Below are 24988 nucleotides of genomic sequence, written 5' to 3' on the forward strand. Positions count from 1 at the left end.
TAAAGACTGACAATTCTGTGAACTAGAAATGGAAATCCTCAGGATCTTACTGGAGATATTTCTATGGATTGTGTTAAGTCTAGACTGATCATCAGTACATGACAGCTGCATTTAATGCAAACAGAATAACAGAAACACTCAGGGCTGAATCACGTGTCTCATATTACTATAAGTTTTGATTGAGAAAAGAAAGTCAGAGCAAAGGATGCATTAACTAGGTTTTGAATCCCTTTCTAATAACTGTACCAATTGGTTCACTGTGAGACAGAGAGGCATGCAGATTTCTCAGCAGAGACACAGCTCAATATATTCTTTGCTTGGACACTCAGTGCATTGATTAGTAACAATGAGCACTGTGAATCAATGAGAATCCCTTTCTCCATTTGGGCTGAGTGTGGGATTCACTCAGTTTAATAACTTCACATCCCGATATTTCAGTCTTACTGTGGCTGTGCCTCTCCCCATCTCTGCAACCTTCACCACCCACACAAATTTCAGAAAACATCATACTCCTTCAACTCTGCTCATTCATACACCTGTACTACTTGTGCTGGTGCTGTGGTTTTAGCATTCTTGCTGAAACCTGTCTCTCTTGAAATGAGCAGCCACGGTCAGAGTGGTTGTTAGGGACTGATGATCTGGCTTCATGTGTTTCAATCCCAAGCTAGCAGATGGTAAATTTGAATAGTAAATGCTTTTGGGAATGAAAAAGAAACTGTGGAAGGATTTGTACCGTTGTAAGACCCATGCAGTTTGCTGTTGTTCCTCATGGGAAGAAATCAATCATTCATATCTGGTCTGTGACTCCAGACCTGCAGCAACATGGTTGAACCTGAATCACCATCAGGAACGAGGCAGCAAGTCCCTCAGTTCCACAGCGATCAATGATTGTTAGGAAATGTAAATGAACAAAATATCTCTCTGATCAGGTTTTGGGTCTCCAGTCCTCTGGCAGGTTGCCCTCTGGTCTTTATTTTGGGAATGGTTGTTGCAAGACCATTCATACATTTCAGTGATGCTGAACCTGAAAATAAAGAAGCCTAGTCTGTGTTCAGTAGCTCACTGGCTGAGGTTGGAGTCACATTGCTTACAGATTGTGGAATTTCTGTGTCAGCCTGAGGATCAACTCTACTGCAGCAAAATTCAAAGGAATTGCATGGTGAGCCAGTGGCCATGACTTACTATCAGGATACAATGACTTTTAATAAAGAACAGGCTATTATTCTATTTTGGGTTTATTGAGAATACCTGCATGAAAATGAATCTCAGGATTGTATATGATTATACTGGACTCCATGAACTATGGGTGCAGCAGGTCTATCACATCAGGGATCTGCTCGTTGTTCAGTGTGGCCAACCAGGGTGCCATAGGATCCAACCAATAGTTTGGAGAAGGAGAGTCCGGTCGGTGGGTCGGAGAAGGAGCAGGCCAGCGGATCGGAGGAGCTGGATTGGGTTCAGTGGAGCTGACCTGGATGCAGACTGTGCTGTTGCCTGCTACTCAAAGACACTGGGGCACAAAGGCAGCGTGCAGTGAAAGCATGAGCGACTGTCTTGAATGTTTCTCTTGCAATCGTAAGAGGCTGTTAAGCAGTGGTTACCTCAATCCTGTTTCCCTTGTTTTGCATTGAGACAGACAGAAAAGTAGCAGCGTAGCTTCAGTTGTAGCGAGGAATAGTACTCAAGATGCGTGCTTGCTGTCCAGGTGAGGGTGGTGTAGCGTGGCATCCGTGCTTGGTTGAAGCTGGTCTTTCCTTTCAGTGCTGCCCTCTCGTGCTCAATCAGTGGAATGACAGGTTGGGATACCAGGAATCATCAATTTGCAGGACTTTTTGCTCAGGGTCTTGTACTAAAAATGTGCTTTCTTGCATGGATTTATTTTTGGTGTCTAATGAATTGGCACACTTGGTGATGTGTATGGTCTGCCCAGCTACACTCCACTTCATTCCCTCCACCACTGATGCACTGTGGATATTGTCTGGTGTTTTCAATTGTATTTTTTCTTTGCAATGTAACCTGAGCAGGTTTTATTTTGCTTTGGTGATTATTACATTCTGCCTGTGGTAACCCTGATGCTAATTTGAACTGACCTGATGCAGGGATTCAACAGTTTTTTTTTTTCTCAGCCATCGGTACTACTGAAATCACTGTGTTCCTTCAGAAGATTGTGTGTTGTTCTGGATTCCAGTATCTGCAGTCTCTTGTGTCTGGATTGAAGTTGACTTGATGGCAAGCATTTGGTACCTTGCAGTGGCAACTTGCAACCTCTGGGGGTCACAGGAACACCTCTGAAATAAGGTATTGAGGTGTCAGACAAACTGGCTGCTGTAATAGCAAGCTCAAGCCACTGGTGTCAATGTTACAGTCAGAAAGAGAAGGGTTGCCGGTCAGTTTGGGTGAAACAGTGGACAGGAGGAGTTTGTTGTGCCAGGAGGTCCTGAGACAACAGTAGTTTTTCAGGTGAATATGTCAGATTTCAATGTGATTTCTTCCCTCATACCAAAGAATTAATTGGCAATGTAGATTGCCCTTAGTGTAGATTGATAGAATCCTACAGGCATTTAGCAAAAGTTATCCATGCCATCCAAGATGACAATCCAAGCTCATCCCATTTCCCAGTGTTTAGCCCATAACCTTCCAAAATGTTCCTCTCCATGTGTTTAAGTGCCTTTGAAAAGTTGTTATTTACTTAACTCAACCACTTCGTCTGGTAGCATATTCTGTATTTCCACAATTTCTATTTTAAAAATCCTTCAAGCTCTTATTAAATCTTTCCCTTCCCAACTGATGCCTATGCCCTCTAGTTCTTGATTCCCCAATCTTAGGTAAGAGACTGTGTACATTTACCACAGCTGTACCCCTCGTGATTGTATGCATCTTTATAAAAGTTCCTCCAAGCAAATCCAAGCAATATAGCCTTAGCCTGTTGAACCTGTCCCCATAACACAGTCCCTTTAGTCCTGGCAACACGCATATAAATCTTTTCTGCACTCAATCAGTTTAATGGCAACTTTCCTGCAGCTTGCTGACTGAAAATGACCACAATTCTCTAATTGCAGCCTCACAGATGCCTTGTATAAATGCATTGTGACCTCCTAACATTCATACTTAAAGTTCTGTCTAATGAAGGCCAGCATGCCAAAAGCCTTTTTCACCATCCTATGTACCTCTGATTCCACTTTCAGTGAACTATGTCCTTGTAATCAAAGGTCCCTCTGTTCCACAACACGGTCCAGGTCCCCACCGTTTACCGTGGAAGTCCCACCTTGGTTTGACTTTACAAAATGCAACACCTCACACTTATCTCAATTAAAATCCAGTTGTCATTTCTTAATTTCTCTGCTCATTTACTCAGCTAATCAACATATGCCTGTAGCTTTTGATAATCTTCTTTACACTTCACTTTCCCACTTGTTTCAATGTCATCTGTGAACGTACTAACCATGTTTTGTATATTCGTATCCAAATCTTTGATGCCGATGACAAACAAGCAATGGCCAAGCACTGACCCCTGAGGTACACCTACTTGTCACGGACACACTCCCTGTTCACCCATAACTGTGTGGCCTGGTACAGCACCAACTCATTAACGGAGCTCTACCTAGCCACACAGTTATGGGTGTACAGGCAGTATGTCCCTGTCACAGCAACTCCCGCACCGCAATCTTTGGCACAATGAAGGACAACTGTACTCAGGACATTGGGAATGTTACTGTCCATATTGCCACTTGGAATGTAAGAACCCTGTATCAACCAGGAAGTTTGGACAATGTGATAAATGAAATGGAAAGACTGAAAAGTTACATCATGGGAATTAGCTAAGTTCGTTGGACAGGTGCTGGAACATGTCAAGATAGGAATAAAACACTAATTTATTCTTGTGGAAGATCCCATACTAATGGAGTAGGAATTCTAATAGATGAAAACATGGCAAAAAGTGTTTTAGGACTTTAGGCAATATCAGAAAGAGTGCTCCTTGTTAGAATCAGAGGACAACCATTTGTTTTAGCAATTATACAGCTATATGCACCAACAACAGATGGAACAAACGAGGATATAGATACATTCTATGAAGAGCTTGAACAAGTAAATCCCAAGATATTGTTATTGTCATGGGAGATCTAAATGCTACAGTAGGACAAGTTGCTGATGGAAATACCATAGAAACATTTGGAATAGGGGAAAGGAATGAAAGAGGTGAGAAATGGGTAGAATGGTGCAAGAAGAATAAACAGGTCATTATAAATACCTACTTTAAAAACCATCCAAGACACTTGTGGGCCTGGAAAAGTGCGGGCGATAACACCAGGAATCAAATTGCCTTTATTACTATAAACCAAAGATTTAGAAACTCAGTGACTCAATGCAAAACATATCCAGGTGCAGACAGTAATAGTGACCACAACCCGGTAATATGTCATGTAAATTAAAACTTAAAAAACTAAAGAAGCAAAAACCTGAACAATCCCTTGAATACTTGCAATTAATTAAAGAAGAAAACTTAAGACAAAAATTTACAATTGAAGTAAGGAATAGATTTCAAAGTTTAGAAATAGTATCCGTTGAAGATGATAGCAATCATGTAGAAATGAAGTTTAACTCTCTGAAGGATGTCTTGGAAGAATCAGCAAAGTCAGTGATTACTAAGAAAGGGAAAAAAAAGCACAAAGAATAAATGGGTGACAGATGAAATCAAAAATCTAATGGAAGAAAGCAGACTGAAGAAAGCAAATCCTGTAGAAGATAAGTCCTTAGATAAAAAAGTTAAAAACTTATGTCAAAAAGCCAAAGAAGAATGGTTAAACCAGGAATGTGAGCAACTAGAAAGAATCCCTGTTACTGATCCAAATAGGTTACATCAACAAATCAAGAATATCACTGGTAAAAAGCTCTTCTGTTCTTCAGGTGGATGTTTGAAAACAAAGGACTGCACCATTATCATGGAAAAATATGGGACTTTGAACAGATGGAATGAGTATATTCAGGAATTGTTTGAAAATGATCGAGGTGAAAAACCAGAAATTAAGAAGAACATTGAAGGTCCAAGTATTTAAAAATCTGAAGTTCATAATGCAATAAATAAGATGAAGAAAAGAAAGACAGCAGATCCTAATGAATTAGTTATAGAACAAATTATTGCCCTTGTAGATTATGGAGTTGAAAAACTTACTGATTTAATCAATGACAGTTATGAGATTGCAATAATACCAGAAGAGATGAAAAAAATCAGTATTTATCACTCTTCCTAAGAAACCTGGAAGAATAGAATGTGAATTTACATAGGACCATAAGTTTAATGAGTTAAGCTTAAACTAAGATACTTCTAAGAATTTTCATGACAAGAACTAAAAGTAAGATACAAGCTGAATTAGGTAAAGAACAATGTGGTTTTGTGAAAGACAAAGGTACAAGAAATGTGATATTGATATTAAGGATATTATCAGAATGAGCTATTCAAATTCAGAAAGATTTGTTTCTTTGTTTTATCGACTACACAAAAGCATTTGATAAAGTGAAGTGCAATAAGTTACTTGAAATATTACAGGAAAATCTAGATCTAGATTCGAAAGACCTCCGCCTAATCAGAAATCTGTACTGGAAACAAACTGCCAGTGTAAGAATAGATGGAGAAGTTTACAAAAATCAAGAGAGGCGTTAGACAAGGGTGTGTTTTCTCCCCTGATTTGTTTAATGTGTACAGTGAAACAATATTACAATAAATAAGAGACATATTGGGAATCAAAGTTGGTGGTGAAAACATCAATAATTTCAAATATGCGGATGATACTGTGTTAATTGCAAGTACGGAGGAAGAACTACAGAACTTAATTGATATAGTTGTTGAAGGAAGCGCAAAAATGGGTCTATCTATCAATTGCAAAAAGACAGAAAGCATGGTGATATCCAAAAAGAAGGAGAATCCTATCTGCAGACTGAAAACAAAGCGGGGAAGACATACAAGGGGTGATTGATACGTTCGTGGCCTAAGTTAGAAGGAGTCAATTTTAGAAAACTTAGCACACTTATTTTTCAACATAGTCCCCTCCTGCACTTACACACTTAGTCCAGTGGTCGTGGAGCATATGGATCTTCGACCTTCAGAAAGTGTCCACTGATGGGTGATGATAAGTTTGTGGCCTAAGGTAGAAGGAGATGAGTTATGCAGCTCTCATTAAATGCACATGCAGGTCAACTCTTTGAGTGATCATGCAGAAAGTTTGAAGTTAATAACTCATCTTCTTCTACCTTAGGCCACAAACATCAATCACCCCTCGAAAAACAAGTACAGAACTTTTGCTACTTAGGAAAAGTAGCAAATCTTTTTGTCATCAAACGTCATCTGATGGGTGATATCAGATGGCAGGTGCGACATGGACATCAAAAAAAGGATAGGGATGGCAACAGACACCTTTACGAGAATGAAGAGTATACTGACCAACACTAAACTAGGCATGACAACCTGCCTCAGAGCACTGAAATGTTATGTTTATCCAATTATGTTATATGGCTCAGAATGTTGGACAATATCTAGTAATATGAGGAAACAAATTGAAGCAGCAGAGATGTGGTGTTTGAGGAGTATGCAAGGAACATAATGGATGAGCCGAATATCTAACGAGGATATCATGAACAGAGCAAGTACAAAAAGAGAAATAATGTAAGAGATCATGAAAAGACTACGTAACTACATTGAACATGTGATTAGGAAAGAGGAGTTAGAATGCATGGTAATTATGGGGAAGATTGAAGGGAAGAAAGCAAGAGGAAGGCAAAGACAAATGATGATGGAGACAGCAGCCAGAGAACTGGAAATGAATACCAATGAATTGATCCACTTGACCAGAAACAGGAGTGTGTGGGCCATGGCCGTCAAAGCTCAAACTGAGCATGGCACCTGATGATGATGATGACTGTCCATATAACATGCACCAAATGCACTTGGAAAAAGATGTCTGCTCCTGCATTGCCATTTCACCCAAGTCATAGACACCAATGATGATTGGAGCCCCACCCTGAACCAACTAACAGTCTGGGTGAACAAGCAGCATATTACTGACAACAATCTGAAGTGCTAACATTATTTCTCTATCACTGACAGCCACACAGATGTGAGAATTAGACTCATGACACAGTATATAGTATTCACACTAACTTCACAGCATGAACATACAAAATGTACAGGTCACCTGTGATGACATAATCTCATTTGTTACTGATCCCTTTGCAGATCAAGGATGATGGACATGACTTATGTGGAAAATGGAGCAGCTGGAATTGTTTTGTTTGGGAAGGATGAAGTGGGGAGGATATCCATGAAGGCATTTATAATCACAGGAGCTCAAAATAGATGAAGGTAGAAATTGTCATTGGTGAATGTAGAGGGTGTAGAATAAGTGGGGTTGACAAAAGGATCAGAGTCACATCAGGAAAGAATGGTTTATGCAGTGAGAGGCTTGTATGTGGAAATCACTGGTGTGCCTGGTACAGGAAGCTGATCCGATTGTGATATCCAAAAGGAAAATGGAAAATTGAAAAGACAAACTGCAGAATAATGGGAGACAAACCGGTTTGCTTTTGATTACAGCCAGCTCAGACTTAATAGGTGACTGAACCTTCTTCCACACTATTCTGTCAGTGATTCTCTGTGATCAGGCCATCTCCCCAGATGCTATCTTCTCCTATCATTCCAACATCCTGAATGTTCCTTGGCCCAAAGACAATGATATGTATCAGGTGTCAGGAACTTGCTGGCTCCATCTTACAATCAGGCACAGGTCCATGAGACTTTCAATTATTCTAAAATACCCTTTGGAAGAGGTATCCAGCTCATTTTCACAGCTAATCCAACCGAAGCAGAAGAGGCTCTCCTTCCTGACGATCCTTCCAGGATGTGTACATGTTCTGCAGCTGACTTTCGCCTGAACCCAGCACTGGCTGGCAACATCATCATCCAGGCAGACAGACATACTTTATTGATCCCGAGGGAAATTGGGTCCTGACCCGGTTTATTCGAGACCGAAACAACATTGGGACAACTAGGCTTATGGGATTCTCACGTTGGGACTACTGAACTTCACTTCACGACTTCTTTGTCAACAGCAGTGAAGAATTATCCCAGTCGTTATGGGAGAAAGAAAAACAACTGGAAAAGTTGTGACTATCACGTCTGGTGACACTGCCCGTCCTGTCAGCACCAACAACACTGTGAGTGAGTATCCCACCAGTAACACGGTCTCTGGTGTCAGCATCTCCTCTGCAGCACCGACCGGTCTCATCAACGGCCGGGAACGTGACTTGTGTTCGAAACCCAACGGCCGAAGCTCGGGCGGATCGATCCTAATGCAGTGATTGGAGGATCAGCCGTCATGTATGTTGGAAGCGGGCTCGAGCGTACTTTGTCGAGAGCCTCACTAGAAGGCGGGGTGATATGTTTGGTTGCCAGCAAAAAAAAAGGATGATTTGAGAAGAGAGTCCCGTTGGGGAGCGCGGGTAGCGGCAAGCTCTGATTGGAGGATCGGACTGGAGGTGACGTATGGCCGCTCCGGCTACCGCTTCTTTAACCGCCGATTAAGGATTCAGTGTTCCGGTGTCCGCGCAAACTAGGAGGAAGTGAGCACACGGCAAATGGTTAAAGCGCGGGAAAAAGCGAGGGTCCGATTGGCTGAGGGGTAATGACGTGTGAAGAAGAGCCGAAAGCGTTGGAATCCCTCCAACAGCACAACCGCAGCGGCGGGAGAAAGGAAACGCCGGCACTGAGTTGTCGTGTCCGGTAGCACATCGTTGGTGACTGAAGAAGCCCCTCGAACGGGCTTCACCGGAGGGGTACACGAAAGCTAACGGGACAACGCATTGCAGGGTAAGGAGAGAGGCAAGTTCGGGAAATATTCGTGTCTTGGACCACGCAGTGCAGTAAGGTGTTGGAAGAGGTTCTGAATGTTTGATGTATGGATGTTCGGTGGGTGGAGGTGGAAGAGGCCGTTGTATGACAGGTGGACCAGTGTGGAGTTTGAATATACAGGCTGGTGGCGGAACTCAGAATATATGATGGGTGGTTAGCAAATAAATAGACGTTTATTTTGTTCGAGACTGGATCTGCAGGTATTCAGGATCATCTGGGAAGCTGGGGGCTTCATAGATGAGACATTTACAGAGTTGGTCAGACCTAAAGGACACACTTCAGATAGATGGGGAAGTAAGGGGAGAAGACAGTCAGTACAGGGGTCCCCTGTGGCCATTCTCCCCACTAACAGGTGTATGTTGAGACAAACAACAATGGCTGAGGTCCTGCAAAATGCAAACCGGGAGTTAGGAATGAAATTAAAACACAGGTCCTCAAGGGTAATCACTGGATTACTCATGATGCCATGTGCTGGTTTGTATTAGAATTGGAAAATAGGCCACATTTTCCCTTGTAGTTAGCAATGGTGTAACACCCATCCCTTTGTCTCCTCGCCACCATCCAATCACCTCAACAGTCTTTCCAGTGAGGCTCAGATTTCCATGCGCCTCATCCATTGTTGACTATTGCATTCAGTGCTCTCAATGCGACCCAAGCGCTGACTAGGGAATCACTTTAACAAACGTCTGCACTCCAGGCACCATGGCCATCGATAGCTCTCACTTGGAAGCCATTTTAATTCCCCACCCCATTGCCACATCAAATTGTCTAACTTTGACATCATTCACTGTCATGGTGAGGCCAAACGCAAACATGAGGGACAAAGCCTCATATTCCAGTTTGGTCATCTACAATCCAATGGTATGAATATTGAATTCTGAAATTTGAGAGAAACTTCTCTTCCACTGTCCCCTTTTCTCTCTCTTCTCATACTCATCTTTCATTCAAAACTGCCCAACCTTAATTAGCAATTTTAAGGGAGACGAAGTGACAGTACCTGTTTGAATTTATTCACAAGGTCCCTTGGTCACCATGGACAGTGAGTAGGGCTCAGAAGGAGATGGAATGTTTTTCTGCAACTACTTAGTTTTCAACCATTAAATGTCTGATTTCCTCAGCTCTGGTGAAAGGCTTGTGATATTAGTTTGTTTTTCTCTCTCAACAGACACTGCCTGTCCTGCGATTTCAGTAGTGTTTATTTCTTATTTGCAGCATGCATAGTTGCTTGTCCCTCATTGATAATTTAATTCTTCCTGTTGGAGCTCAGATGCCAATTTTATCTGAAGCTGATTTGCTTCTACCAAATTATTATCCTGCAATACTAACCACAACCACTAGGGGTAGGAGGAACACCTCCAGATCAGACAGACAGACAGACATGCTTTATTGATCCTGAGGGAAATTGGTTTTGTTACAGATGCACTAACCAAGAATAGTGTATAAATATAGCAATATAAAACCATAAATATTAATAGGTAAATTATTCCAAGTTGAAATAAGTCCAGGACAAGCCTATTGGCTCAGGGTGTCTGATACTCCGAGGGAGGAGTTGTAAAGTTTGATGGCCACAGGCAGGAATGACTTCCTATGATGCTCAGTGTTGCATCTCGGTGGAATGAGTCTCTGGCTGAATGTACTCCTGTGCCTAACCAGTACATTATGGAGTGGATGGGAGACATTGTCCAAGATGGCATGCAACTTGGAAAGCATCCTTTTTTTAGACACCACCGTCAGAGGGTCCATTTCCACCCCCACAACATCACTGGCCTTATGAATGAGTTTGTTGATTCTGTTGATGTCATTTACCCTCAGCCTGCTGCCCCAGCACACAACAGCAAACATGATAGCACTGGCCACCAGAGACTCGTAGAACATCCTCAACATCATCTGGCAGATGTTAAAGGACCTCAGCCTCCTCAGAAGTAGAGACGGCTCTGACCCTTCTTGTACACAGCTTCAGTGTTCTTTGACCAGTCCAGTTTATTGTCAGTTATATTGAACCTTCAGTTAAACTGACTGTTGTAATAGTAACCAACAGTCTCTGGGTGTCAGTGTAACATTCCGGCACAGAGACACTACTGGACCATGTGGGTGCAACAGTACACAGGAGGATTCCACTGTGCCAGGAGGTTCTAAGACTACAGGACCTCTTCAGATGAATATGTCACATTGAAGGTGACAGACGGGGAAAGGGCAGGGTTTTCATTCATCAGTTAGTATCTCACTGATAGGGGATATTTTATACAATTACTGCTTTCTCTCGCTGTCTTTTTCTGTCAATGCATTGTTACCTTGTAATAATTAGCATTTATGGGGCTTCTTCAACAGAGCTATGATCTGAGCTTTTGTTGTCCTCTGTTTTTGCTATTTTAGAGTTGTGTTGACTTGATCATTGGCATCTCATGAGTTGGCATATTTGGAGATGTATATGGTCTACTCACCGATACTCCATTTCATTCCCTCCAGTACTGATGTACAATGTATATTACCTGTCCAGTGCTGGCAAGAGGAAAGAGAATCCTAAGGGATTATACAGATATGTTATGAGCTAAGGGATTGCATGGGATGAAATTAGTCCTCTGTAAGATCGCAGTGGTAATCTATGTATGGAGCCAAAAGAGATGGAAATCTCAAAAAAATTTTTGTATCTATATTTATTTAGGAAACAGACACAGAGTCAAGAGATGTGAGGCAAAGAGGCATCAACTTCATGGGCCCAATACAGATTACAGAGGAGGAGATGTTTGCTCTGTTGAGGCAAATTATGGTGGATAAATCCACAGGGCCTTAAAAGGTGTTCCTCGGACCCTCTGGGAGGCATGCAGATATTGCCGGGACCTGAGCATCTTTAGATTGTGTGCAGCTTCAGGTCCCAGGATCTGCAGACTCTTGTATCTGAATTGAAGTCAATTTGAGCAGACACATTGGTTGCCTTCTAGTAATAAACCGGGGGCCAGAGGAAGACCTTCAAATACTCTGGCCTTAGTCAAACTGACAGCTGTAACACTGACTGCCACTGGGTGTCAGTGTAACCATCAGACAAAGAAGGCGGAGGATGTGAGTGAAACAGTGCACAGGAGGATTCCAGAGCATCAGGAGTTCCTGAGTCTGCAGGAGCTCTTCAGATGAACACTTCATATTGTAATATGACTTCCTTCTACATCCTAAATGCATGCTTGTTGATAGGTTAATTGGCCACTTTATATTCAATTTGTAGAATCAGAGGGTCAAAGAGCATGGAAACTGGCTCTTCGGCCCATCTCCCCCATGCCGACCAAGATGCCCATCCGAGCTTTTCACCTTGACAGGATTTTCTGGGAACTTTTTCTATCCATAGCTCTCTTGACTTTATGCATCTCTACAAAATCTGTTGTCAATCTCCTACAAGTCAAAGGTTTTCACCAGAGATGAGGAAGTTAGACTTTTTTAGAGTTTCAATAAACAAGGGCAGTAACAGGAAAATATCTCATCTCACTGTTATGTTGACTCTCCACTTTGACTGCGACTCCAAGGTACAAATTGTATGTTCTGTAATGTGTATATTCACTCCAAGGAAAGTCCTAACCTAGACAATGTCTCCCTTTAACTCAGTCATGGCAATATCCTAGTAAATCATTTCTGTACTGTGTTCTGATTAATAGCACCTTTTCACTAGGAGTATTAATGAAAACTGAACACAATACTCCAAATACAACCTCACTGGCACCTTCTACAATCCCACTATGTGCTCCCAACTTTTATGTACAATGTTCTGTCTGATGAAGACCAGTATAACAAAAGACTTCTTCACCACCCTGTCTACCTGTGACTCCACTTTCAGTGAACCATATACTTGAATGCCAAGGTCCCTTTGTTCCACAGCGCTGTCCAGGGCCCTTTCAGTCACTGTGAAATTCCTATCTTAGTTTAGTTTTCAAAAGACCCAGAGCAGATCTCCATTTGCCACACTTTAGCCCATTTATTCAGCTGAACAAGGATCCACAGTAATTTTGATAACCTTCTTCACTTTTCACTTTACCATTTATTTTTGGAAGGCTACAATTCATGAGAGAGAGGTCGTTTATTGGTGTCGCAGTACACATTTTTAAAAAGAGCTCAGGTGTGTCCACGACTTTTTAGTGGGCTGCAATCATAGCAATTCAGTCAGCTTCGATAGCACTCGTCAGGGGCTAATAAAGAGAAGTGAGGTGTAAGTGGTGCAGCCATTGTGGGAGTGGCCATTGTGTGAATGGACAGTGTGAAAGGTCATGGTTTAGCTCAAAAGGCTTCCTTGTAATCAGGCATGGGCAAGCACAGGTGGATGCTCTAAGGAAGTTTTTTATAAGTTTTCTTTTTCTCTTGGTACACAGCTAGTTGCTCTGAGACTGGGTCCAGAGTTAGTTGTATGTTCCTTGTATGAGATGTGGTAACTTTAGGAGGCATCTAGTCTCCCTGATAAATACATTTATTTGTACAAAGTGCATCAAGCTGCAGCTCTTTAGAGATCGTGTTAAGGAACTGGAGCTGCAGCTTGGTGACCTTTGACTCTTAAGGGAAAATGTGGAGGTGATAAATAGGAGCAATAGTGAGGTAGTCACCCCTAAGTTACAGGAGACGGGTACCTGGGTGACTGTCAGTAGAGGGTACTCAGCCAGTGCAGGGTACCTCTGTGGCTGTTCCCCTCAATAATAATTAAAATGCTTTGGATACGGATGGGGGGACAACCTATTGGGGGCAGCTACAATGACTTGATCTCTGGCACTAAATGTGTTTCAGTGGTGCAGAAGGGAAAGGGTGGAGTGGGGGAAGAGGAGTGCAGTAGAAATTGGAGATTCCATAATTAGAGGACCACACAGCAGATTCAGTAGACATGAAAGATGGTATGTTACCTCACAGTTGCCAGAGTCAGGGACATTTCAGATCAGATCCCCAGCATTCTAAAGGGGAAGGGTGAACAGCTGGAAGATGTGATACATATTGGTACCAACGACATAGGGCCGAAAAGCGAGGAGGTCTGGAAGAGAGAATATAGGGAGTTAGGTAGAAAACTGAAAAGCAGGACCACCAGAGTAGTAATCTCTGGACTGCTGCCTATGCCATGCACCAGTGAGGGTAAGAGAAGGATGATATGGTAGATGAATGCACAGCTGTGGAATTGGTAATGGGGGCAGGGTTTCTATAGAAGGTGTTTGGGAAGCTGAAAGCTCTGAAGGTGGATGTCACCTGGACCACATATCAGAGTTCTAAAAGAGGTGGCTGGGGAGAGTGTGGAGGCATTGATAATGATCTCTCAAAAATTACTAGATTCTGGCATAGTTCTGAAGAAATAGATTGCAAATATCACTCCACTCTTCAAGAAGGGAGGGAGGTAGATCTCAGTGATTGGGAAGACGTTGTTTGTTAAAGATGAGTTTTCAGGTTATTTGGTGGCACAATAACATAGGCCAAATTCAGCATGATTTATGTAAAGGGATATCATACCTGACAAATCTTTGAGGAAGTAACAAGCAGGATAGACAAAGGTGAATTGGAGGGTGTTGTGTACTTGGATTTTTAGAAGCCCTTTGAAAAGGTGCCACTCATGAGGCTGCTTAAAAAAATAAGATTCTGTGGGAAAGACACTAGTATGGACAGCGGATTGACTGAGTGCCAGGACGCAAAGGGTGGGAATAAAGGGGGCATTTTCTGGTTGGCTGCCAGTGACAAGTGCTGTTCCACAGCAGTCAGTGTTGGAACTGCTTCTTTTTGCTTTACATGTTCATGATTTGAATGGTGGATTGAATGACTTTGTGGCCAAATTTTCAGATGATATGAAGATAGGTAGAGTGGCTGGTGGGGTTGAGGTTGACATAGACAGATTATGATAATTGCGAAGAATTGGCCAGTGGAATACAGTGTCAAGAAATGCATGGCCATGCGCTTCGGTAAAAGGAACAAAAGTAGAGACTGTTTTCCAAATGGGCAGAAAATTCAAAAATCGGAGGTACAAAGGGACTTTTGAGTCCTTGTGCAAGCCTCCCTAAAGGTTAACATGCAAGTTGAGTTGGTGATGATGCTGAGGCTCTGTGAGGCATTGGTGAGCCCCTGTTTGGAGCATTTTGAGCAGTTTTGGGTTCTTTATTTAAGTAAGGATGTGCTTATGTTGAAGGAGGTTCAGAAGAGGTTCATGAGAATAATTTCAGGAATGAAAGTGTTATCGTATGAGGAGTATTTGATTGGGCCTGTTCTCAGTGGAATTTTCGAGATAGAGGAGGGATCTAATTGAAATGTATTCAATGTTGAAAGGCCTGGATTGCAAAGATATGGAGAGGTGGTTTCCCATAGTGGGAGAGTCTAGGACCAGAGTGCACAGCTCTCTGAATAGTGGGTATGTGTGGAATTTGAATTTACTTTATTTCTTACATCCGTAATATACATGAGGAGTAAAAATCTTTGTTACATCTGTTTAAATGTGCAATGTGCAATTTATAGTAATTTATAATAAATATTATGTACAGCAGGGCAGTCAATATAACATAGAAATACAATTTTATCAGCATGAAATAATCAGTCTGATGGCCTGGTGGAAGAATCTGTTCTGGAACTTGTTGGTCCTGGTTTTTATGCTGTGGTACCATTTCCCGGATGGTAGCAGCTGGAACAGTTTGTGGTTGAGGTGACTCAGATGCCCAATGATCCTTCAGGCCTTTTTAAAAATACCAGTCTCTGTAAATATCTTGAATAGTGTGAAGTTCACATCTACAGATGCGCCATGCTGCCTGCATCACTCTCTGCAGAGTCCCACAATTGATGGAAGTACAGTTGTCATACCAGGCAGTGATGCAGCCAGTCAGGATGCTCTCAATTGTGCCCCTGTAGAAAGTTCTTAGGGCTTGGGGGCCCATACCAAACTAATTCAACTGTCTGAGGTGAAAGGGGCACTGTTGTGCCTTTGTCACCACATAGCCAGTATATACAGACCACGTGAGATCCTCGATGGTGTGTATGCCAAGGAACTTAAAGCGTTTCACCCTCTCAACCCCAGGTCCATTGCTGTCAATAGGGGTTAGCCTGTCTTCATTCCTCCCATAGACCACAAACAGCTCCTTTGTTTTTGCGACATTGTGGGAGAGGTTGTTTTCTTGACACCACCGTGTCAGGGTGATGACTTCCTCTCTGTAGGCTGCCTCATTATTATTTGAGATTAGGCCAATGAATGCAGTGTCATCAGCAAATTTAATTAGCAGATTGGAGCTGTGGGTGGCGACACAGTCATGTGTATATAGAGAGTAAAGGAACAGCCCTGAGGGGCATTTGTGTTGAGGGTCAGAGGTGAAGGAGCCCACTCTTACCGCTGCTGCTGATCTGCCAAGAAGTCCAGGATCCAGCTGCACAAAGCAGGGTGAAGGCCAATGTCTCTGAGCTTCTTATTGAACCTGCACGGACTTATGGTGTTGAATGCTGAACTGCAGTCCAAAAACAGCATTCTCACATAAACATCCCTCTTCTCCAGGTGTGCAAGGATGGTGAGAAGACCTGTGGCTATTGCATCATCTATCAATCAGTTATGTCTGTAGGTGAATTATAGGGTGTTCCAGCATGGGTGGGTGGGAGAGGGAGAGATTACAAGTGTCTGCAAACACACCTGCCACTTGTGCCAATCACACTGTGAGTACCCGCCTTGGGATGTCATCTGGTTCTGCGGCCTTGTGACTGTCCACTCGTTGGAAACCCCTATGCACTTCAGCCTCAGAGATGACCAAACTGCAGGTCGCATCAGTGGCACTTTTCAGGGCCTAGTGGTGTTGGTAACATTGAATTAAGCATAAGAAAAATTTAACTAGTCCGGGAGAAAGGCAGCAATGTTGGTGGTACGAACCCCGTAACTGGGTGTCTTACCAGCAAAGACAGAAATGTCCGTTGGAGTCTGGTGATACTATTTTCAACAGTATTTATTAGTAAAAATACACAAAAATAATATCAATGCAAATATACCAATAATATATGTCGTCAATACTAAACCTAAAAGTGCGGGTATAATAATAATCAATAAGAAATAAGCTGTATCGTTGTCTAGGGGATAATGAATTGTCAGATGGAAATATAATGTTCAGTTCAGTTCATGCAGGCTGCGGTAGTTGTTGGTCACAGTGTTTCAATTGTTGGAGAGAGAGAGAGAAAAGTAACAGCTATTGACTTGCCGACTTTCCTTCACGATCTTGATCCGTCGATGCATTGTTGTTGTGGCCATTTACGTATGACCCCTCCATCCTTTAGCTAGACCGGTCCGTGGTGGACTCGTCACCCAGGCAAGGGTGGACACACACACAAGCCCCCACCGGTCTCGTAGCATCTCTCCTGGTGCGTCTGAGGGGTGTTACCCCAGACCCTACTTTTATCCCCACTCACGGGGTCTCAGGTGTCAATCAGGTTGGGATGATGCAACCCATCAAACCAGCCCACTTTGGTTGCCCCCTGAGGGGTTTCAATGAGTAGAACAGTACTCAATAAACAATCCTTCTCCAAGAGACAATAGCAGAAATCAGTGGTTCCGTTCCGCTTTTGTTAGGAGGAGACATTCCACTTTGTGTATCTCTGAGTTGTCTCTCTCTCATTAACTGACAATAACAACTGTCTTGGCAGCTTTCCTGTGTCTCTCTCATCTCCCTTGATAACAGTATCGGAATAGTAGCGATTTGCGATTCTCCAAAGGCTTTGCACCCTTCTGCCCATCAGAGTTGCTCCTCATTCGTAACATTGGAAACTCCACTGCGTTTAGCCTTGAAGTCTGTGATGGTGTGTAGACCTTGCTATAAGCTGTGGTGTGTTGTTGGTGGAGAGTTGTGTCTGAATCTTGTCCGTTTATTGTTGTTTCACTGCTTGATGACTTTGTGCAGTTTCTAGCTGCATTTGTTGAGCTCCTGCTGATTACCAGCAACGTTAGCTCTATGTCACGTGGTAGGTACTGCTAACATGGAACTGTTAATCCAGGGTTTCTGTTTTGGATAGACCCTGATCACTTACTGGAGGGACAACATCCTCGATGCACTTCTGGATGAAACTTGTGATGCTTCTGTGAACTTGGAGAATAGAGATGAGGAGCAATTTCTTTACCCAGCTGATGGTAAATCTGTGGAATTTGTTGCCACATGTGGATGTGGAGGCCAGGTTACTGTGTGTATTGAAGATGGGTGTTTATAGTTCATTGAATAGTAGGTGTTGAAAGAAGGCAGGAGAATGGGTTTCAAAGGGAAAGAGGATCTAGCATGATGAAATAGCAGAGCAGACTCAATGGACTGAATACCCTAATTCTGCTCCTTTCTCTTATGGTCTATGTGATTAACCATCTCCTTTCTCTTGTTGACAATAAGAAGAGGTTTTTTGCCTGGCACCAGGCTTTGAGCTCTTCTACCTCCTCTCTGTAGTTATCTCAATTTTGTTGGTGATGAGCCCAACCATTGTTGTGTCATTGGTGAACTTGACAACGTGATTACTCGGTGTTTGGCCATGCAGTTGCAGTGTGTGTGAGCAGAGTACAGTATAGAGCAACAGGCTCAGCACACAGCCCTGGGGAGCACCTGTGTTGAAGATGATGGAGGATGGAAGGGTGGTTCTACATCCTGACTGTCCGAGGTCTGTTCATTAGGAAGTCCAACAGCCAGTTGCACAGTGGTGCAATGAAACCGTGGATTAAGAGTTTGTTCATCAAAGGTTGCAATTGCATAGTGTCGCATGCCGAACTGAAATCCAGAAACAGCATTCTGACATAATTGTCCTATTATTTAGGTGTGACATTCAAAAAGGAAATAGAAAATTGAAAGGGAGACAAACTGCTGAACAAGGGGAGAGATAAGACATGGAGACATGCAGGTTTGCTCTTGAGTACAGACTTAAGAGACAAATGGAGTTTGTTCCACACCATTTTACGAGCGATTCTCTGTGATTAAGCAATTGTCCAGCTGCTATCACCTCCTATCAATCCAACACCATTAATGATCCTCGCCCCAAAGACAATCATATCTAACAGGTGCCAGCACTTGGATCAACTATGTTGTCATAAAGTCTTTTGCTTGTCTTTCAGTGTAGTTTGTTAGTAATGAGGAGTCTATGTTCTATGCATTTCGTCAGGAAGACAATTCTCTTGACAACAACAGAGAGACTGCAGCTGTTAGAATCTGGAGGAAAAATAAAACTGCCAGATGAGTTCAACAGGTCAGGCCACATCTACGGAAGGAAAGGAAGGGACAACATTTCAAGTGGACGTTCAACATCAGAACACAGGATTCTTCTCCCACATAATTCTATTCAAGTTGGCTTTACTTTTCTTTACACATCCTTTGTACATTTCTGAAGGGTTTTTTTTTTCCTTTGCTATTCCCCATATTTAAAAAAAAATGTTTCTCTTTTGAATTCAGGCCAGGGTTTGCTCAGATTTCAGAAGAAATCTTCTCTGACTCCACCTTCAAATTCCAGAGCATTGACATTGATTGTGCTACCAGGAATGTGCAGGGTCCTTTTTCCAGCCACAGGTCATGGGACACTTGTTTATTACCAAACAGTCTGTAGTAGAGACAAACATCTCATTTTTCACAGCTAATCCAGCCCCATGTAGAAGAGATTCTCCTTCCAGATGACCCTTCCATAATGTGTACACATCACCTTGTTTCTTCAGAGAATCCCTCACTTGGGATGGCGACATCAACATCCAACTCTCTGTGTTAGTGGTTATAATAACATTGGGACACCCTCTGCTGTAGATTCCATAGGTTGTCACATTCCAGTGACTGCATGTCTGTGTCAGTGGTTAAAGTGACATTGGGACAGTTATATATTTCACTGTTGGAGATTTCATGGGTTCTCATATTCCAGTGATTTCACTTCATGACTTCAACTGCAGAGGGGAATTATCACAGTTGTTATTGAAAAAAAACAACAACTGCAGAAGCATTGTGTGTCCTGTCAGCAGAGTTCTTGCAGCACCAACAACACTGTATGTGTGAATATCCCACCAGTAGCATGGTCTATGGTGTCAGCATCTCCTCAGCTCCAACTGACCATTGACTGGTCTGTGTATCCAAAGCCCAGTGGCCAAAGCATGAGCAGCAAGATTTGCAAGCTGTGATTGGACAGTCGGTTGCCATGTGGATTGTGAGGGGTGCGAGCTGTTGGAGCTGCAAATTTGAATCCCAATAGTCGGCACTCGCGTGTGGGCTGGTTAAGGCTTTCACTGGAGGTTGGGGTTGATGGGTGTGACAACTAAGGAGACACGGGAGATTGCAGATGCTGGAATCCGGGGCAACAGACAGTTTGCCGGGTAAACTCAGCTGCTTGAGTAGTATTTGTGGTTGGAAGAATATGGAGCAGGCATAGAGTATATATGGATAATCTGAGCTGTGATGGGCAGATAGGAGATGCATGATGGAAGGGAGTGGTGGGTGGGGGAAGGTGGCAACAGGAGTGTAAAGGGTGGGTCAAGCAACATCTGTGGAGGTAGAGAAAATGAGTTTCCATTACAGTTTGGTGAAAGTCCTTCATTAGAACTGGACAGTTCTGTCACAAACTGGAGTGGCTGGTTATCTGAGATCATGACATCTCTGAAACCCGGGACTGTAATGTGCCTCATAGGGAGATATGTCTTTCCTCAAACTTCACCTTGAGTTGTCAAACTGTGGATAATCAGAGTGTTGTTTTGAATGTAAGTGAGAGCAAACTGGAATCTGCTTGAATAAATAATTCTTGAAAGCAGTTTCCGGGTTTGAGTTTTCAGTAGCGTAGAGGAGGCCACACCCTGAGCAAGGAATCAACGACAGCAATTCAGAGATGTGCAAGTGAATCACTGTCTCACCTGAAAGGAGCCTTTGTATTTCTGGGGGTTGGGATGGGAACCACTAAGGGTCAGAGGAATACATCCAAATATTGAGGCCTCAATTAAACTCTGGGTGTCAGTGCAACAGTCAGAAACAGAGACAATGCTGGATGGTATGGGTGAAACAGTGCACAGGAGGACTCCACTGTGCCAGGAGGCTCTCAGACTACAGGAGCTCTTCAGATGAATATGACTCATTGAAAGTAATAGACAGGCGTTCCGGTGACATCATCATCGAGAATGGCATCTTAAGTCACTAGCTCCTCCAGAAAAATGCGTATTAAGCCCCGTTAACCCATGAAATATAATATTTTTTGAAAAATATTTGAACTGAAAAGAGGGGCAAGAATGGGGAAAAGGAATGGAAATAAAAAAGCGACACTGCGGAGCCTGCGGTTGAGAGGAGTACAGCGGGCGGCTCTCCTACCCGACCGCGTGCTAGCGAGCCGGATGCTGGGCCTCGCACAGGTGAAGCAGCAAATATGTTCGAAATCCTGAAAGAGATAAGGGAGTTTCAGAAAGAAATAAAGCAGCAGCTCTGTGATATTAAGTCAGAGCATGCCAGCGTCAATCAAAAAATAGCGGTGGCAGAGACTCGAATTGAGAAGGTGGAAGATTGTGTTCAAACCATGGAACAGATACTGAGTAAGACAGTAAAAATATTACATCACCAAGAAGGTAAACTGCTTGACCTGGAGGGAAGATATCAGAATCTACAACGTTCCCGAAGGAGCGGAGGGCTCGTCTATGACAGAGTTTGTCGGAAAGTTACTGCGGGACGCGCTGAATCTTCCCCCGGCTATGGAGCTGGAAGTCGGAAGAGCCCACAGCGTGTTAGTTCTGAAACCTACCCAAGATAGAAAGCCACGCTCAATAATAATTAAATTCCTTCAGTACAGCACCAAGCTGGAGATTCTGCGAAAAGCCTGGGGTAAGAAGAGTGTTTTTAGAGGATAAATTAATATATTTTGACCAAGATTACGCCCCTGTGGTCCTGCAGAAATGCAAAGAATACTCTGAAGTAAAGCGAGTACTGAAGCAAAACAAGATTAGATTTCAAACTCTGTACCCTGCTAAATTTCGAGTGTTTTATGACAACGGGACATGGTTGTACCAGATAGTGGAAGAGGCGACTACAGAAATGAAGGCCAGAGGGTTGCCTGTCAGTGTCACCAAACAAGGGAAAGCCTGGCTGAGGAATTGTCCTGCTCTGCTTGAATCAAGAAGGCAGGAGACGGAAGGAGGCAGAGAGAAATTTATCAGGAGGAGACTGGGAGTTTCCGAAAGACAGTCCTCACCCCCTTCAGAAGAGACATAAGGTTTGGCTAACCCTACAACTGTTGAGAAGCTAAACCGAAGCAAATGTACACGTTTTTATACCTATCTCGAGAAATACTTATTATAACGTGGATTTTATATTACTTAGTTGTTATACTGTGTGGAGTACACAGGGAAAATCTATTCTGTGTAATGGATTTGTTCACTAACTTTTATGAATACTGCAATGGGGGGGCCCTCAATTCACAAGTAGGAGGGGTTATCCCCCACAGCTAGACATTTCCTCTAGCTCAACGCAGGGTCATCTACTAGAGACCTCAGCCTTGGAATCACACGTTTGTTGCCATTTTTGTTATCTTTTCCATTTCTTCGTTCTTATTTGTTCAGGGAGTAGATCAATTAAGTTTTATTCTAATTTCAATGATACATTGACAGATAAATACAGATGGCTAAGGACAAGGTAAAATTCAATTTCTTAATGTCAGTTGGCTATTAAATCCAATCAAATGTAAGAGAATTTTATCCAACATGAAAAAAGAACAAGCCCATATAGTATATTTACAGGAAACTCATTTAAGTGATAATGAGCATAAAAAAACTAAAGAGAATGGGCTGCACTGATATGTTTTTCTCGTCATATAAATCAGGACATAGGAGAGGAGTTGCTATTCTTATCTCAAGTAAGCTAATTTTTGAAAAAAATATTTGAAATGGGAGATAAAGAAGGCAGATATATTCTGGTAAGGGGGAATATAGACGGCAATTCAGTTACTCTATTGAATATATACGCACCCTCCGGGAAGTGATATTGGTTTCTTTCAGAAACTAACTGATATTATGGTAACGGAAACAGAAGGTCTCCTGATATGCGGGGGAGCCTTAAATTTACAATTACAACCAAACTTAGACTCTTCCAATAGAAAAACCTATGAAACAAAATCTTTACATAAAAAAGTTAATACACTTTTTGAGGATGTTGGTTTAATTGATCTATGGAGGGACTTATTCCCTGACAGAAGGGATTACACTCATTATTCTGCTCCCCATTCTGTATATACAAGAATAGACTATTTCATAACATTTGGAAAAGACAAAGGCAAAATAAACACCTGTGGAATTGGGACAATAGATGTAACTAACCATGCACCTATATATTTATCTGTTGATTTTGACCTACAACCAAAGAATACTATTTGGAAACTAAATTCAAGTCTACTCAATGATCCATACTTTAAGGAACAAATTAAAAAAAGAAATTGGTCTCTACTTAGAATTTAATGATAATGGAGAGGTTTCACCTCCCATTTTATGGGATACTCTGAAGGCGGTCTTAAGAGGGAAAATTGTAGCGATATCTTCATATAAGAAAAACAATAAGGAATAATGCATTAGAGGAATTACAAAATAGGCTGAAGGAACTAGAGAAAAAACACTTGAATTTGGCGCAGTATACATTAGGGGAAATTAAAAGAATTAGGAATGAAGTAAATAGTTTGGCTATGCAAGAAATCAGGAAAAACTTAATGTTTCTGAAACAGAGACATTATGAAAGTGGATCGAAATTAATGAAAATACTGGCGTGGATACTGAAAAAGAAGATAGCAGAAAATACAATTCATAGAATTAGGGACCCAAGAACGAAATGTTAAAAATAAGCTAAGTGAAATTCAAGAAGCTTTTGAAGTGTTTTACAAAACTCTATATTCCATAGTTCCAGGGGAAAGCATAACCCAAATTGACACCTTCTTGAATTCTCTAGAGTTACCCACTTTAAGCGAAGAACAAAATAGAACAATGACTGCTGACGTAACTGGTTGAATTAAAAGCTGCAATTAGTAGGCTTAAATTAAGCAAGTCACCAGGATCAGATGGGTATATGGCAGAGTGGTACAAAGAATTTAAAAATGAGTTAATTCCTGTTTTATTCCCCACACTGAACTGGGCTCTAAAAAAGGCACAAATGCCACCCAGTTGCAAGGAAGCTTTTCAACATAATTGTATCAGGGCTAAGAGTGTTGTAAAAACAAGCCCGAAGGCTTTGTGTGTCAATGCAAGGAGTATTCGTAACAAGGTGGATGAATTGAATGTACAGATAGTTATTAATGAATATGATATAGTTGGGATCACAGAGACATGGCTCTAGGGTGACTAAGGATGGGAGCTCAACATCCAGGGATATTCAATATTCAGGAGGGATAGACAGGAAAGAATAGGAGGTGGGGTAGCGTTGCTGGTTAGAGAGGAGATTAACACAATAGAAAGGAAGGACATTAGCCTGGAGGATGTGGAATCGATATGGGTAGAGCTGCATAACACTAAGGGGCAGAAAACGCTGGTGGAAGTTGTGTACAGGCCACCTAACAGTAGTAGTGAGGTTGGGAATGGCATTAAACAGGAAATTAGAAATGCGTGCAATAAAGGAACAGTAGTTAAAATGGGTGACTTCAATCTACATATAGATTGGGTGAACCAAATTGGTAAGGGTGCTGAGGAGGAGGATTTCTTGGAATGTATGCGGGATGGTTTTCTGAACCAACATGTCGAGGAACCAACTAGAGAGTTTGCCATTCTAGATTGGGTATTGAGCAATGAGGAAGGGTTAGTTAGCAATCTTGTCATGCGAGGCCCCTTGGGTAAGAGTGACCATAATATGGTGGGATTATTCATTAAGATGGACAGTGACATAGTTAATTCAGAAACAAAGGTTCTGAACTTAAAGAAGGGTAACTTTGAAGGTATGAGAAGTGAGTTAGCTAAGATAGACTGGCAAATGATACTTAAAGGGTTGACAGTGGACATGCAATGGCAAGCATTTAAAGATTGCATGGATGAACTACAGTTCTTCATCCCAGTTTGGCAAAAGAATAAACCAGGAAAGGTAGTGCACTCGTGGCTGACAAGGGAAATTAGGGATATTATCAAGTCCAAAGAAGAAACATATAAATTAGCAGAAAAAAGCAGCACACCTGCGAACTGGGAGAAATTCA

The sequence above is a fragment of the Hemitrygon akajei genome, chromosome 25 (assembly GCF_048418815.1).
Source record: "Hemitrygon akajei chromosome 25, sHemAka1.3, whole genome shotgun sequence".
Lineage (NCBI taxonomy): Eukaryota > Metazoa > Chordata > Chondrichthyes > Myliobatiformes > Dasyatidae > Hemitrygon > Hemitrygon akajei.